At 43.8% G+C, this 17613-nt stretch overlaps 1 protein-coding gene across 8 annotated transcripts in view; it reads right to left on the minus strand.

Annotated features, from left to right (window-relative positions):
* Window positions 1-17613, minus strand: part of fynb (FYN proto-oncogene, Src family tyrosine kinase b) — a 70641-nt gene that overhangs the window by 52846 nt on the left and 182 nt on the right. For 4 of the 8 annotated variants that reach the window (XM_071478443.1, XM_071478438.1, XM_071478441.1 and 1 more), the window contains exon 2: window positions 2430-2498. The exons of 2 other annotated variants lie outside the window; for them this stretch is intronic. The gene's annotated coding sequence lies outside the window, so the exon portion shown is untranslated. Of the gene's footprint in view, window positions 1-2429; window positions 2499-15652; window positions 15767-17009; window positions 17565-17613 lie in introns of those variants that run through there. 2 more of the 8 variants (XM_071478439.1, XM_071478440.1) reach the window with 2 other exon arrangements.

The following is a 17613-nucleotide window of genomic DNA, read 5'->3' on the forward strand; positions in this document are numbered from 1 at the left end:
TGTTTGTCTCATGGCTGCGAATGATTCTAGCAATGAATATCAATGTCTGGATAATGTGAGGATAATTACCACTGTGCTGTTCAGCTCCTCTTTCTGCACGCTGCAGAAACTCGCAGAGAGAAGCATGAAAACATGATTGGAATCAGTGACTCATTTTCTGTTTCTCACCAGCCTACAACACCACCCACCCAGAGAGAGCGCTGAAGTACACACTCACACACGTACATCTGCTGCACGTTCATACACTAAGTGGTCTTGATGTGCTACCACTACAGCTCTGCAGAGCGTCTTCTGACGCCCGCTGTGTTCTGTGACATGTATTCCGTGTCACCGCCACCTCACACGCCGAGAGGCTTGTCCTAAAAAAGCTGAGTCACACGAAAACTGATTCCGCTCCACAACAAGAAGTGAGCTCCACTGCCGAGAAGAGAAGCATGCAGAGGCCATGTAGGAAACTGGAGGACGCATGATAAAGGAGCCGTTAGCGCAGCCATGACTGAGCCCGTCGAATGAAAACACTTCCTATGAATGTCAAATACTCAGCTGACGGCGGTTTCCTGATAGAAATCTGTTGTTTCCAACACTCAAAAAAATCCTCCTCTCCATTTATAGCTGTTTGCTGATTGCTCTGCTGGGGTTTTCACAATGTTCTTCTTTATCAGCCGGCCCGGCTCAGTTTGTTGGAGGGTCCGCTCACACTCAAGAAGAGGAAGATGCCTCTGACCAGGCCGGACATCTCCTTGGCTTCAGAGCAATTTGCAGAACAAGTGAAGCTGTGTGGAACAGAAGGTTCTTGACCTTGTTCTCCACAGGAAACTAAAAATATAATGTGGTCTGACTTCCTGCTGTTTGGCAGAAACTGGTTTTGAGGTTCAACTTGGGTTTTTAATGTGTTGATGGGAGACTGATGAAAAGGAAAGACAACAATAAGTGTCATAGTAGGTTCTTACTTCCGACGTGAACCTTGAGTTCAGAATCTTTAGCACACGTGTTCCCAGGGTTAAGAATGAACCTCCAAGCTCAGGTCTTAGTTCAGTGCTGGGATGAACAACATTCTTCAACAAGACATTCATTTGGTGTTTTGATGATGCCGGTTGAGGGTGCTGTCAAACACATCCACTCCCTAATCTCCCATAGGTGCTCAAACTGGATTGTGGTGTCATGAGTCCTTGTGAGCTGCATGGAAGCACCTGTCACTCATCTGCATGTGAGCAAAGGTCACTGTGAGCACTGTAACATCAAATTTGCTCAAGTCCAGTGTAACAGTGTGTGACAGCAGGTGCACTCACTGTGTTCAGTACAGCAGTGGTTTCCAGGCTACTGTACTAGTGAGCCCGCATTGTAGGCTGTGACGTTATGGACGTGAGTCGTGAGCTATTCAACCAAAGAGGAAGTATTTTTTAGAGGCCTAACATGGTAAAAGTATCCAGAATTTAACAAGAAACAAAGCTAAAACAAGAGGAAAGTCAGAAACGTTACAATTAGTTTTTCTTTCTTTCTTATTCACCTACATTCTAAAGAGTAGGAGTTCCCCCCCGACAGCTTTCCCAGTTCTTGTTTGTTAGCTAAACCATGCTAGTCAGGTAGGCCACGGTCATGACTTCCGGGTAATGTCGGTGAGTCTCCACGGGTTAGTGTGCATTCAGGTTTCAAGAGCCCCCACTGGGATATAAACACAAGACACCTCCCTCTGTAGCTAAGGTTTGTCCAGCCCTTTCCTGGATGTCATTCCCCTACTCTCTGTCCCATTTCCTGTCTCCACTGTCCTACAAATAAGGCCCAAAATAAAAAAACAAACAACCAAACAAAAACCTATTCAGAAAAGTGCCAACAGAACCAAAGCTGAGGCTGTGCTGTGCTGTCTGGCAGCTGACCTCGGTGCAGCACTGTGGCTTAAAGATGGAAGCAGCAGAAACAGACAGCTGTGAGGTCATATGTTGCATATGCAAGATATAAAGGTTGCGGGTCAACTTGTAACAGCCTCCATGTACTGCTCCAGTGATGAAGGAGTCACAGGGTGTTAGCTTCAATAGTTTCCATTTAAGCAAGGACTGTTAACATGCAGCACAGTGTAGAAAACACAGTCCACGTCGATGAACCACAGGTATGTGTGCGTACCAGAGACGGCAGATCAGCCTGCAGCAAACGACCTCAGCCCGTGATGGCCAGCTGGTGGGTGCCCGCGTGTGCTCTAATGATGTGTGTGTGCTCGCTTTACTCTGCCCATGACCCACATGGAAAGGAGGAAGGAAAAAGGAAAATCCTCCAGAATGAGCATGTGTTACCGTCCATCCATCTGCTGTCAGCATGTACACGAGCTTATTCTCATTTGGCGATGTGATGTGACGCCTGAATACATCCACATGTGTAATTGTGTGGTATTACAAATGTGTGTGTGTGTGAGTCCGGCCGAGTGCAGAGCGTCATACCTCTGGTTTTCAGCGTGTCAGGATCTTTATTTCCTCCACATTGCTTTGTGCGCCGCCAAAACAGAGGCCCTGCAGGGACACACAGATGCTTAATTATTAATCATCCCATTCAATAAAACATGAATATCAACTGCCGTCATTCATGCCTCTTTGTGAAAATAGGTCTCACGAATCTTTCCCAGAATGCTTTGGGATGATGCCAAGGGACTGTCAGCATTAACGTCTATTAGTACAGCTTCTATTATCACGGTGATCAAACGTCAGACAGTGTGATCAACGGTGAGGACAAGGATGATAAATGCACAGTCGTCCAGTTAGAAGGGAAAGACATTCAGCTGACTGACTGAGCAACAGCTCAGGATTGTGACTGTAATATTTCAACTAGTGAACAACAGGTTGCTGCAAAGTGCACGCGCTGCCAGCTTTAATCAAAAGCCTGTGAGATGGCCCCATTTCACTGCTCTGTAGTGTTTCTGCCTCTCCAGCAGGTGGGTTTTTAAAGATCCATTCATTCACTTCTCCAGGTGTGAATGAGGAGATCCTCTTAAATGTAGGGCATCTGAAACAGGCTTAAAAAAACTCTCTAACTCCACCTGGCAGTGGACTTTTCATTTCATGTGCAGAAGCATGTTACTGAATGGACGTTGTTTGTGTTTTACAGACAAGAAAAAAAAATTACAATACATCCACTTGAGCAAAACAAACCTACTCAGCAGTTGTACAATACAATTTTTTTTTCATGTTATCTTGTGTAGATTTATAAAGAATGTAGATACAGTGGAGAATGGAAACTATTATGACCACCTCGCAGTTGTACGCCTCCGCTATGCAGACTACATCCTTGTTTATCAAGAGTCATATAAAATATTCACCATTTGTGTGAAGTCTTGACATAATGGCTAAAAAGTGTTTGGTGAGGTCGCACTGACCTTGACCTTTGACCTTTGACAACCAAAATCTAATCAGTTCGTCTTTCAGAAGACGAACTGATTAGATTGAAGAGGGTCCGTCGAGGTGGTACTGAGATATCGTGACCATTAGATTGGGATGGACAACCTGAAAACAATATGCCTCTGGCTCTGGCCGTCACTTACATGGAGGCATGAAAACAGCAGGCAGAACTGTGACTGTACAAGTTGCTTAAAAATATCAGACAGGTCAAAAATATGTGACTAGATGAATACATCTATAACTGATACTGTTAGTTAATTCAAATATAAAGCTATCACCAATCAATAAGAAAAACAAAAACACACACAGCCACCCCGGACTAATCCTTACCGTGGACAAACATGGACACATATTACCAGCAGTTCTAGTTACTGATGTGTTCAGTTGTATTTTTGGCTTTTACTACCTTTAGTCAGCTGTGAGGATTGAACCATTGTGAGAGCCTTCAGTGGCTCCACATGCAACAGAGTAAGAGCTTTGTAAATCTCAGACCTGTGGAAAACAGTGTAGTAAAACCACAAACACAGAACAGAGAAGTCCTCACATCTTTTACTTCTCTTGCTTTGGTAATTTTCTACTGATGCTTTCATTGACACAGCCTTCAGTAACTCCTACATCAGAATAAGTCCCTTGTCAATTTCAAAACTGTGAGCAAAACGATTGCAGGGAACAAAAGTGCAGAACTAACCATGAAGGGCTTTTCTGATGCAACATGGCAACTTGTGTTTACCGGATAAATCTCCTCCAGGCGTGGATAAACTTTACAGTAGCTGCCAGCTCTTTGACTGACAGCAGAATTACACAGTGGAGTCATTGTGTGGCAGGAGGGTCGGGGGTTAACTGCATGGTGCCCCTCCTAGCCCCTCTCTTTACAAAAGACGTGCTGTCTCTGCTGCTAGATATGGTCCAACTCATTAGCTGCTGCTCTGACTTTAAAGCTTAGCCCTGCTAATCTAATTTAATCCATCTCCGCGCCTTCACTGATTGTTAGTGTAGCCATACAGACGTTGCAAGTGCATGCAGCTTCGCTGGTGTGATGCAACTGTTTGCTCTGCAACAGCAGCCGCCCACGTGGAAAGCTGCTGCTGCTGCTGCTGCTGCTGCTGCTGGTTTGTGTCTGTCGGGGTCCATTACATGATCATTTCCTGTTATTGGTTGTATTAAGCCTCCACAGACTGAAAAAATCATTTGACTGAGGTGAGCTGAGCTTATCTACACAAGATCAATGCTTGTGAAGCAGAGCATGATGGGAAACAACCTGAAAATATACATTAGTTTGTGTGTAGCTTTTTATCTGGCTATGCAGATGATTATGCTCGAGCAGATCGGTGATTAGACCGTCACCACAGATATTATCAGCCAGTGTCATGGTGCCCCAGCCACATGTTTGACTACACACACACACAGTACCTACTGTTTTTTAAAATATTACTTTTACTTTAAAAACCCGAGCTGATTGGCAGAGATGTGGCTGAGCACAGTGAGGTGGTGTGGAAATGCTTGGGTGTCTCTCAGCAGATGACACAGAACACAAGTAGAAGAAGAGACAGTGGAAATAAGAAGTAAAAAACGCTAAATGAGGACAACAAGAAGAGAAAAGATCTGGTCTGACTCTCCACTTCAGCCTGTTTTTCTTCTCACGTATGCTACAAATGACATCACACACCTCTCTCTCTTCTTAAGAATTCTCACTACACGGTCAGACAAAACGGTGGGATGTGAGTACAGTGCAGGTAGTGTTCAACCAGCTTTTTCAGCTGATGGTTTTAGTGTGTTTATTTTAGAGGGTGTCCCAAAATACTCCAGCTGCCCTCAGCGTGTGAGTCAAACATGTGATTTAAGTATTCTCTACCAGCAGAAAATTGCCATTTGGCTGTCCACATGTCTGTGGACTCTCTGCCTGTCAGCCAAGGCAGTTATGGTGACGGGCTCCCAGCAGGCTTTGCTGTGAGTGCATCGGTCCCCCGGTCCCGGAGGGAGAGCTGACTCTTGTCTTTTCATCAGCAGCCCCTCTAATAAAACATAATGGCAGTGGGGCTGCAGGGCAAGTCATTCAGCCACACTGAGCTGTCACATGACCAGCTGAGGCACAACGGGTTCAGTCATTCTGCTGCTGCTCGGCTGCTGGGACACGAGTGGGCTATTGGACCGGCCTGACACGCAGCAGGATCCACGCAGAAGGTAGCAGACCTCTGGGCAGGAAGGCAAGTACTGAACTGAACAGCCAGGGTTCAGAAACATCAGCCTTTGTGCTGAGTCGTATTTCATTTTGCTCCATTTCCTCCCAGGATGCTCTCTGCCAACTCCTTACACTGTATGTGTCTATTAGAACAACTGTCATTGCCAAACCCTGTCTGATGGGCTGGAGAGGCTGCAGCACACTCTCACACAGTGCTGTCTGATCTACTAACTAACTAATGATGATTGTTTTATCTGTCAGTTATTTTCTCATCGACTCATTGATCAATCGTTGAACTGGTTGTCTGCCTCAGTGCCTCAGACTAGTTTCAGATTACATCCCTGTTTAACCAGAGTCATATTAAATATGAAGCATTTGTGTGGCATGTTGTGATATTGTGAATGTTTGTGCCAGTTCTGAATAAGTTCCTTCACAATGTCACAGAGATCTTGCCTTCACACAGCTGAAAACGGGCAGAGGCAAAAAAAAGTCCAGGGTGACATCTTCAGATGTTTTGTCTGGCCAACAGTCCAAAAAAGGAAAATGCTGCTGCTGGCTTTGCAAAAAAATTGGTGGGACATGTCTTCCACAGCTGGAAGCACAACCTCCCAGAGCACTCAGTCACCACAGAGTACCCAACCAGGAGGGGCGGAGAGGGTTTTGGAGCAGTGTTGGGCTGTGTGTCCTCTCAGCATGTGGTTCCCTCCTGGCAGAACCTGGATGTAGTCAAGGCTGTAAACCTGGTATTCCTATTTACTGAAGAAATGATCATCAGATTATTGAGAAATTAAGAAAACTGCTGGTTCCAGCACTAGTGGTGTATTTCTCTCACACTGAGAACAGTGACAACAATGAAAGACAATGAAAGATGTAAAATAGAAGCAACAGAGTTTTCTACATGACACAATGTACAGCAGCCACTATACAGCATTTAGGCTCCAGGCTGCATACACCTGTCCAGGTGCTTTCAAATTCATATCCACATGAAGAAAAACTTATCTCTTTTTTTCTTGGAGTGAAACTGGAAGTGGATGGATACAGATGTGGTAAATAGGCCTAATTTGAGCAAACAGCTGCTTCCTCCCAAAGTTACTTCTTGAGGAGAGGAACCACAGTGAAGAGGTCTGCAGAAGTCACTCTCTCAATCTCAGTAACAGGAACACACCCCCCTTTAGTGGTTTCCCACCCATGAACTCAGCCAATCATACTCTTTGGGGACCGGGGCCAAGCTGGAGGTGCCCCTGCTGGGCAATTGCTTTCTGTCTGCGCCACAGACGTGCCATTCCCTGTACAATTTAATATAAAGCTCATCGTCAGCCGCCCACTGCTGGTTCATTCCAGGGTCTCTAAAGGGTAAGTAGGGCTCTTTGCCATTTCAATAATAGCTGCATTTGCAAAGCTTCCATCTGCAGGCTACAGCCTTTACGTGGACTCAGAGCAACCATACAGACAGTGGGGTAGTTCAGCAGTGGTAATATATCCAGCTGCCTTTGGTTTTTCTGAAACATTGCGTAAAGTTTCTGGCAAAGATATGACATTCTAGAACATTAATTAAATCCTGAACGTTTCATCCCTGTTCCCATGAGCCCTGACGGATGTGATTTGATTGACAGGTCAGGACTGTCAGTGGGCTGGCAGCCCTCACTGAGAGGCTGACTGACAGATGCTGCTCAGGAGTGGATTAAAATGGACAATTATCCTCACAGCAGATAAGGCCTCCACGATCTGCACTGGCTCTCTGAATCTACCGGGGGCTGTCACTCTTTGTTCCAAATTCAAACATTCGTTTATATGAGAGAGAAAAACCCTCAAATATTCCAACTTTAATGACAGGCTTGATTAAACTCTACCATCTAGGAAGGCACCAGAGCGTCTCGTGGTCCAGATGCTTAAAATTCACTTTCAGCTTGACCTATTGCGTGGCTTATTGACCCATCAATTAACTAAGATTGTGAATAAAAATGGGAAAGGACACCAGTGAACAAAGCCGTGTTGATCAGATAATCACAACTGTGGGCAGACTCACCAGAAGTGGACAGTTGAAGACTGGAAAACCACGGCCTGGTCTGATGAATCTGGGTTTCTGACTTGGAGACAGTGGTGGTGGGAATCGAGAACCAGATCCAGTTGATATCAATGCTGGCATGTTTTATAGAGCCGGCGGCCACATACGCTCACTACACAAGATGTGTACAGTCCAGGCTGGTGCTGGTGGTGTATTGGTGTGGGGGGGTGTTTTCTTGGCAAATCTCGGGCTTTACTACCAATCATTCATGGTTTGAATGCCATTCACAGAGTACTGTTGCTGAGCATGTTCATCCCTTTATGGCCGCAGTTCACCATCTTCTAATGGCTACTTCCAGCAGGATACTGGTCCATGGCACAAAGCTAAAGTTGTCTCTGACAGGTTTCATGAACTAGATCATGAGTTCAGTGAACTCCAGTGACCTCCCCAGTCTCCAGATCTGAATCCAGTAAATCGCCCTCAGGATGTGTTACAATGAATTCAATACCTACATAATATCCTGTTATACAGTAATTCCACTGTCTGAAGTTCATTTGTCAGTTAATCAATTAACTGATGGTCAAAAATTATTTGGCAATTATTTTGATCATCAATTATTTTTCAAGCAAACTTTGCTGTGTTTCCTCATCTTACAGTAAACAGTGGCAAACTGTACGGAGCTTAACTGTAGAATTACACTGGAGCTGGGTTAAGAGGGGATCACCTGACAGGCAGCAGGAAGAGGAGGAATCACTACAGCAGCAAATAGCTCAGTGTGCAGACGGTGTTGAACTGGGCCATGAAAAAAACTCACTTTTGGTTCAAGTCATAACTAGCTGGCAGGTATAACAGACGGTGCTACTGTACCACCACTACTACTAGTAGTACTAAAACTACTAGAACTAGTACTACTACTATAGTACCACCACTACTACTACACAGCAAATAAACAGTAACGACTGCCTGAATTCAGCCCTCACTTTAGCTAACATCTCCACTAGTAAAGCAGGCTTTCAAAATTGCAGTCTGCTATTGGCTCATCCACAATGACACACGATGTCACCGCCCCTTGCCCACGACGATGACTATGTTTCTGACATATATGATGGCTGATAATGAGAGATGCTCATCAACGTTCACATCCTCAAACAACACACGACGGTGTATGACTGCAGCCCATGTGGAGGAAGCCTCCATGTTTGTTTGGTTTCCAGGTGCTTCCACATCGAGTCAGAGAAATCAGAGCCTCCATAAAAATAATCCTTTTCCAGTCATAATTACAACTAGGACTTTAGAAGTCTGAAACTGCTCTGATATGACATGAATGAGGCATAAAAAACAAGAGTGCACAATTTATTTTATCGAGCAGACATATCTGAGATGTTCTCAGACTTGGTTGCCTGCTGTCAGTTTGAGCTTTAATGTGTCCCCAGCAACACATGCTCTTGCTCCTGTCAGTTCATTTGGTTTAATACTTTTCCAAATCTGTGCGTTCATGAATTGTTCCCTTAAAATACTACCTCTCTGCACTGTCCAGCTAATCAGCTAAACCGTCCAGTCCATGTTCATTTACAGCAAAGCTGGTGGTAGTGACGACACAAGCATAAACACTGAGCCTCAACCCGAGCAGCTTATACCTACAAAGAATGCAGTGTCTGTCGTTTGGGTACATTTGGAGATGCAAACATTGCAAAAAGTTTCAGAGACCAAAGGTAACACCACTGTCTGATGGCACAGTTTTCACTTTCAACACAACCAGATGGCTGAATATGAAAAGAGCATGGCTCAAAAAAGAGAGAGTGATAAGCTTCAAAGTAATCGTTAATTTATCGTCAGCTGTTAACCATGGTGGTGGCCACTCAAACTCACAGACTGTCTACATTCATGCCAGTCTTTAAAATTAAACCCTATCACTAATATGATTTATTCCAGTTTGTTTCTAACAGATGGTTCTGGATGGTTGTGTGCACTCTCTAACCCTGATCAAATCATATATACAAAAAGGCCACAGTGAGAATAACATCTCTGGCTTGGGGGGTTATTTAACATGTGACAGAGCTTCCTGAAGATAAAGCCCTGTGACTCTGCCAACGGGGGTTAATCCCTTGGCGACATCACAGCCTTTTAAAGGGAGCCTGGTGGTGAAGGCCCAGTGCCAACATGATGCCACAGACCTGGATGAGCAATCATCTCCTTTGTCAGCATCTGGCAGCTGCATCAGCAATGCAGAGGAATGACGCTGCATGGTCAAGTTCAGGAGACTGTGAGCTGCAGTGGAAACTGGCCATAACACAATCTCTCTGATACACAGTCACTGTCTGAGATGAGGTGAAGGCTCAGAAGCCAGAGTTCTCCACATAAACAGCAGCTCTAAGAGGAAATCTGCATGCATGATGCTAAAGCAGCATATGTCCACTCTAAAATTCATAGGAACCATAAAGCATAATGGCTTTTTTGCAATGCAGATTTCCCAGCAGCATCATCCACGTGCAGCACAGGCAGGCTTTGTTGAGACAGAATACAGCCTCTGTCACTCACACATGACATTAGACACAGCTGGAAATTTCACAGCAAGTTAATTATGTATGAAAACGCTCTCAGCCATTAACATATGTACAGAAGGCACTTTTGTTTTGCCCTCAAAATACAAACACTTGTCACCAGTCTGCCTGCCACCATGGTAAACATATCATTAATAAATAATGAAGCGTAGTGAGATGTATTGTCCGCCTCGCCTGTCGTCTCTGAGAGGAGAACAACGCCCACATGATTGCTACTTGTGTCTCTGGCAGGCAGAGAGCCTTGAGATGCTCCAGTGTTCACTGTGCTGTTACACAAAGCCAGTCCACCGGCCTGATCCCACAGATCACAGAACCCACCAGTGACATTTTCAGCATCAGTCCTCATCAGAGCCATGTAGAGATCACACAGATTAAGAACAGTGCTGAGATCAATCAATAAATTTCACTTTTAAGCCCTAATCTTTCTTCTACTTGTCTGTAGTCTTCAAACTACAGAGGAGAGAGTGTGACTGGTAGCATGTCACCATAATCTGTGCGCGGCTGCTGTTTTCTGCCAAAAGACAAAAAACAAGTGCAAGATAACTGTTAGAGATGATTGATTTGATTGTAGTCGGGCTGCACATTTAATAATAAATACAATTGAAAATACAATATGGCCAAGTGCAATATCTAATGACAAGAGGCGCTATTTTGTGGATAAAGTGTATCAACATTGTTGTGCATTGTTAGCACCAAAAGCGCTGTGGTGCAACAGAGACGCCCTGGCCTACAAATCATATTCTCTAGACCTAGGGGAAAATGCTTGTTTGGTACAAAGCCCAATAAAAATTTTATCATCATAATTTTTTTAAATGTTTTTCAGTAAAAATGAATGATCACTCCAACTGAAATCGTATCACGTATCGTAATGGCAATATCTGCCAAAATAATCGCAATATGATTTTCTTTGCATATCATGAAGCCCTAGATTGTAGATTTATGGGGCTAACATCTATTGATACTTGACAAAGATGTAACAAGATGTGAGTCGATTTTTACATGAATGTTTTTGATGAGGATCCCTTGTAATTGGTCACGGAGGAATATATATGTGCAGGGTGGAACTCGGTGGGTTTTACAAAACTATGCAATGGTGATGATGTTTCTTTAAATAAATAATAAATTCAATAAATCTGAACGGTTGTTTGTCTCTATATGTCAGCCATGTGATAGACTGGTGACTGGTCCAGAGTGTACCCCGCCCTCACCCAATGTCAGCTGGGATTGGCTCTAACCCCCCTTGACCCTACAAGCACAAACAGTATGGCATTATCATGATGTTATATTTTGTATATCGCCCAAGTCTAATTTCCACCTCTGTTAACCAGTTTCCTGAGGTAAGCTCAGATCAATTGATAGGTAACAAGAAATATTACAAAAAACAGAAAATTCTGGGGAAAAAAAAGAAAATGTGAGTAACTTCGACAGTGTGACTTTCACATATGTTGTTTGCCCTCTTGAGAGCACTGACAAGTTTTACATCTCTTGAACATAATTCTCTAACAAGCAAAGTAAAGGAATTCTTTTGAAAAAGTCCAATGTTGGTTAGGTTGTAGCAAACAATATATACAACAATATATAAAACAATATATACAGTATATAGATATATCTACAATAAGGCAACATCAGTCTGCAAATGAAAGATTAACGAAATCTGCAGGGGAAATGTGTCAGCATGAACATCTAAAGTAGAGCAAACCCCCAACCAAGTCAGTCACCACACCCCCCCCAAAAAACCCCCCAAATATTTTAACAGCTAATAGCTTCTTAAAAATGGCAGTAATGCAGAGTACACATGATTTCTTAGTAAATGCACAAACATCCACCACATTACCACTCTTTTGTTCAAGTCTAGTCAACTAAGCAGGTCGCATTTTGACGTCAGCGTCTGCAGACAGTGAAAAGTTTAAATCCAAACGTCCTGATGCTGCTTCTCTAAGCACCATGTGATGCCTTGGCTCTCTACTCAGACACATGTGGATGAAGTCTGTTACAGGGACCTGCTGCTGGTCCACTGCTTCTGCAGCAGTAGAAACTCTCAGGTTGGGTGGTAGCTGGCAAAATTAAAAGATTTCTGCTTGATTCGTTCAGTTGCGAGGTTTTAAATATACACTGAGGCGCTCCAATGCTCTATTGAACTCATGAATAAAGGCTAAATGGAGTTGAGAGCTAAATGGAATTGGAGAGATTAAGAAAAAAAGAAAAAAGCGAGGGAGATTAAAAATGGAAAATGTTGAGCAGGATATGAGAGGAAGCTGCGCGGGCTGCTGCTCTCATGCCTGTGCACCAGATGTAAATGAGCAACTGTGATTATGTTCAGAGGAAATGAAGCCACACTCGACCACCAGTAACTGACTTTGCACATTTCGAGCCAACGTGCACATAAGCAAACACAGAGACGAGCTGTGGCAGGAAGAAGTGCTGCGCTGATAAGGGACTGTGCGTGATGTGATCAGCGTGATAGGATACTCCAGCTCCTCGAAGCGAGACAAACAACTCCTGCTAATTGAATTCCTCTAAAGGAATACCCCTAAGACGGACATCTCCATGGGCCCAGTTTTGACAAGCTTTCATGCAAGTGTATCGCTTTCACACATAATTTCCTCCCATGGTGTCACTGACGCCCAGCTCACAGACATTCCTGTTTTTAATGAAGCTGATGGATTGTGTAAAATGTTAAAAATCGCAGCAAAGAAAAGCTCTGGGTCTCTAATTAGCAGAGTGAAAGGAAAACTAGGAGTTGTGGTAGTAGGATGCTGGAGGGATGGCGGGCGTTCAGAGGCAATCATATGATCTGTAGCTCTGCTCTCACATGTCAGCGTTGTGTCCCCACCAGCTCCTTCATACCCTGCATTCATCTGCGCTTCGACATTTATTCATCTGTAACAATAACTTCATTTGAGCCCGTCAGTACGTCACAACTCCGCCACCAACTGCAGCGGGGGAAAAAAAAAGATGCAGAGAGGGAGAAGAGAGACACATTTCATTCCCTCTCCACTGGAAGGCGGGACACAAAGGACGGCGTTGTTGTGGCGTCTTTCTGACCTCTGAGGTTCTGGCATGATGCTGAGCGCAGAGGAGCGGCTGACTGTACTCTCGTTCCCAAACGCACGAGCCGGGGCCTTCTGACCCACTACAAGCTCCATGGACTGGAGAAGGAGAAAGGTTTCTTCTGGGGGGGTTATATGACATACAATATTTATTCCATAACTCTAGCACTACATTTATAGCACAATCTTACCAAGACCACAACCCTGTATATAGACTTTATACAGATGATGTAGGTTTGTTTATGTCTTTCTCTGTCTGTCTGTCTACCGTAGCAGATCTGAGACCACCTTTAGGAAAGCACATGTATGCAACTATATTTTTCAGCAGCAAAGTTCATTGTTGAGTTCAAGATGGCAATGGGATGTTGTTGGCTTAGTTGTCATGGAGATCAGAGATTGTTCTGATACCTGAGCTTGTGCATCGGGCGATACTGGCTACTGATTCAATACCATTACATTAAAAAATAAATAAATAAATAAACAGCTGTACTACTAACGCTGCATGGATGTGGTATGATTGCTGCTGTTGTATGGCATGGATCAGCTTAAACATGAACGAACACATGATGATAACATACATACACTAATCTGTCTATAACAGCGGCTGCCAGTGGCTGCGCAGCACAACTTCCTGTGTAGGCTGCTATTTCAGGGCAGTGAGGAAGAGTTGATGTCCGGGAAACCTGCCGCTTTATCTGTGTGTGAAACTATAAAGTTTATTCATAAATTACATTGTATTGGATCAGTGAACAGATTTGTGTACTCGCTGATACCCGATCCAGTATTTTAGGCAGTATCAGAGGCTTTTCTAATTCTAGTATGAGGACAAGTCTAATGGAGACATGTTATTACCTGACTTAAGTAATCCACTTTAATCACAGTGACTACTTGTTATGACTTGACTAAACTTTGATGATGAAGACCATAATGAAGTCCTAGGAAAAAGTCAGTGAATTAAAATATACTTATCAATATTTTAATTGATACAGGCACTTCTCATTAATTGCAGCAGAGCAGCAGCAGCCCTGAATTTAAACACCCTGCTGTGTCTTCACACAACGGTAAAATGCTTCAAGAATCCCTGTTTGGGAAAGTGTGTAATTTGGAAGTAGCAGAGATTAGAGGTTACATAATGCTGCCAACTGATGAGGTTTGGAGCTTCACCGTGGATGATATCAACTCTGTGCAAGCACATCTGTTCAAAGTGGCACCAGCCACAAAGTGTCCGGAGCCCAAAGTGACATTTAGGAATCATGTAACCACTGTTAAGTGCACTGTTGAGTCAAAGCTACATCATAGGAGACTGGGGGGATCACAAATTCCAACAGTGGTTGCTCTCCAGGTGGAGTCAGACTGGCTTCAAAGTGGGTCAAAGCCAAGGCAAGTTTAAAAATAGAACTCACTCAAGAGCAAATACCTGGACCAGGACCACAATCTTCCAAACCTGTGACTGTGATCACAGATAACATCACCAGTGTTTTAATCTGCATCTACATCCAGAGCTGCACCAGAATGTGCACAGTGACAACATATGCTTGTTCCAGGGCTTGTTCTGTGTCTCCTGGCCCACTGTAACTATCCTGCTTAATCAGTGGTTCCCAGCCCTGGAGTTTGAACCCACGAGGGGTCACAACAAAACCTAAGGCGTGAAAAGATGAGACAGAGGATGAAACAGATCAAAACATGATTTGTTATTTTCTCTCTTCTAAGAAACTTCATATTTTCAGCTCTTATCAATCAAAAACAGTCTGAGAAGAGAAAAAACAGCGCCGAGTGTTGAGGGTTCACGAGTCAAAAACAATGGGAACCACAAAAAAGCATGTGCCCCTGAAACCATAACTTCCTTAACAGATTTACCCAGAGAACAGCAGGACCAACACTAAAGCAGGCAACAGTCAGCAGCACACTACATGCACGACGCAACCATGTTAACTAACTCATGTTGAAGAAAGGGGAGGGGTTTCTTCAACATTAACCTACAGGAAGTGTTCTGACTCATCCCTTTATAAGCAAGGTTGAAACAGGTGAGGAAAAACGAATCTGTGAAAACTGTCGGACAAGGCCAATAACAAATTTGGTAACTGGGCTGTGGCCCTGGAGCCACAGGGCCCCCAAAAATGCAAAGCAACTTACTATGTGTCAACAGTCTGGAAATATGCTCCATTAAAGCACCATAGGAACTGATATGATACAAGCTTTGAGATGGCTCCTGGTTTATTTCCTAATCCTGAGTCCCTGCATTTTTATTATTCCATGTTTGTGCTTACATGTTGAACATTCCTACATTAAATTTGGTTTAATCAAATGACCACATGGCAGACGACACATTGCACAGAGGGTGGGAGGAATAAGGGGCTAAAAAAGACAAACAAATCCATTAACAAAAAGAAGAAATTGGGACTATTCAAAATTAGAAGAACGATTAATTACCAGACACCACATGCACACAACTGCATTAGATTTCCTAACCTCCTCACCTCTGTGTGAGAACCTGCCTGATCAGGGCTCTCCTGGCAGCACAAAGTATCCCTCTGTCAGTCAGCGACGGGGTGAAGTGTGATCAGGAACACAGCTCTTTGGCAGCGTCTCACCTCAGTGTAAAAGGACGAGAAGCTGTTTAAAACTGTCTGTCTAAACGGGCCAACAAGCTTAATACAACGGATACTGTGCACGCCCTGTGCTATTGTAGAGCACCAGCAGCGAGAATACAAAGGAGCAGCTCTTGACTCATAACTCAACCTGACTATAGCAGGTTTTTTTCTGCAAAAAGCCACAAGTCAGATGGGAACATCTGCAAAACAAAGCTCCACTGCAAAACCGCCAGATTTAACACAAACATGGAGGCAAGGGTTCATTTTATATCTATTATTTTCAAATTTGGCAGGATTAATGCAGACACCCAACAGACATCAAATGATTAGAATTTGTAAAATTTAGATCCTCAGACGTTGAGAACATTATCTGCACCTATTCTGTGTGTAAATAAAGCTTGTACAAATACAGTATTTTATAAAGCACACTGGTTCCTGAGTTTAGTTTCCATGAGGACTACATCTCATCAGAGATTATCCCAGCCCTGGGGGGCACAATCCACTCACAGTGTAATGTGCTTCCTTACACTGCACCTGCAGCACCTGAACTCAGCTGGTCATCACATCGTTGTAAAACAAGTGTCTTTGTCTTCTTGGTGCAAAAATATTAAACTAAGTGGAGTCAGCCAGCTGTGTGCCAGCTGCTGGCACCGCTCCAAATCCAAGGAAGTTGGATTTCTGAAAATAGGAATAACAGTACTTCTACAGATTACAACGCAACATCAGATCGTAGTTTCTTTCTCCCTTGAGTGCCAGCTAAAATGACTTGATTACAAGAAGCAATGATCTGCCTCATTAAGAAACACTAGTGGCAGCGACCAACAATGCAATCAATTACACTAATTTTGCAAACACAATGTGCAGGACAAATGGCTGCAGTTCAGACTTGGCCAAGTTTTATGGGCTGATGGAATGAATGGAGGGACGCCCATCAATATTTTAAAAGGAGGGAGAGGTGACAAGAGTATTTAACCCCAATTCACACAAGGAAGGGTGGAGAAACTTCCCCTCCATGATTAGGAAGAACCAGGGGAAGAGGGCTTGCATCTCAGCACAGTGCCCGAAAGCCTGATTAAAATGCAGGATTGTTATGTGAAACTTGGCAATACATCTCTGACTTGTTGAGAAGAACTGGAAGTGGGGGAAACAAGAGGTACACACCACGTTATCCTTCAGAAATCACAAGCAAGCCCTGGGAGACAGCATCAGAGGGATGCCTGTGCATTTCATCTGCATAACACACCTCATGTGAAGGAATGCAACCCGGTCCTCAAAGTTAACTGAGCACTGTGGTGTGTGCACAAGCCTCCAGAATAAGAGAGCCCCTCTGAATCATGTGAGGTTGTGTCCTTCATCTGACTCCACCAAGCATCAGTGAGAGATGCTGCTGATGATGATGATGATGAGAGAAAGGGAGAGTGGAAAGGGGGAGAGTATGGTAAACAACCGAGCAGAGAGGATCAAAAACCGATGCGTCAAGATGATTTGAAAGCTAAACGCCTCCCGTGTGATAATAAACACAGCGCAATAACTCTTTTTTAACCGTCAGTGACCGTGGATAACCTACTTGCCTAATTTGCTTCGGGTGCTGTTTCTTCGTTTCAGTTGTACAGATGAACGCTAGTGTATACATTCCACTGAATACACACAGGGTATCGCATTAAAAACAGCCGACGCCTCACCTAGACAGCCCTTTCCATTTAGAGGAGGCAGACAGGGACGTAGCTAGCTAACGGGCTGAGCACGTTTACGTTCAAGAAACGTCAATAATAATAATACCTGGAAAAATCAAAGTAATTCATTCCGCTTTGGAGATAGAACCGAGCTGAATCATGAGTTAAATGGAA

The sequence above is a fragment of the Trachinotus anak genome, unplaced genomic scaffold (assembly GCF_046630095.1).
Source record: "Trachinotus anak isolate AG129_WGS33_773 ecotype Australia unplaced genomic scaffold, CSIRO_AGI_Tana_v1 ptg000005l, whole genome shotgun sequence".
Classification (NCBI taxonomy): domain Eukaryota; kingdom Metazoa; phylum Chordata; class Actinopteri; order Carangiformes; family Carangidae; genus Trachinotus; species Trachinotus anak.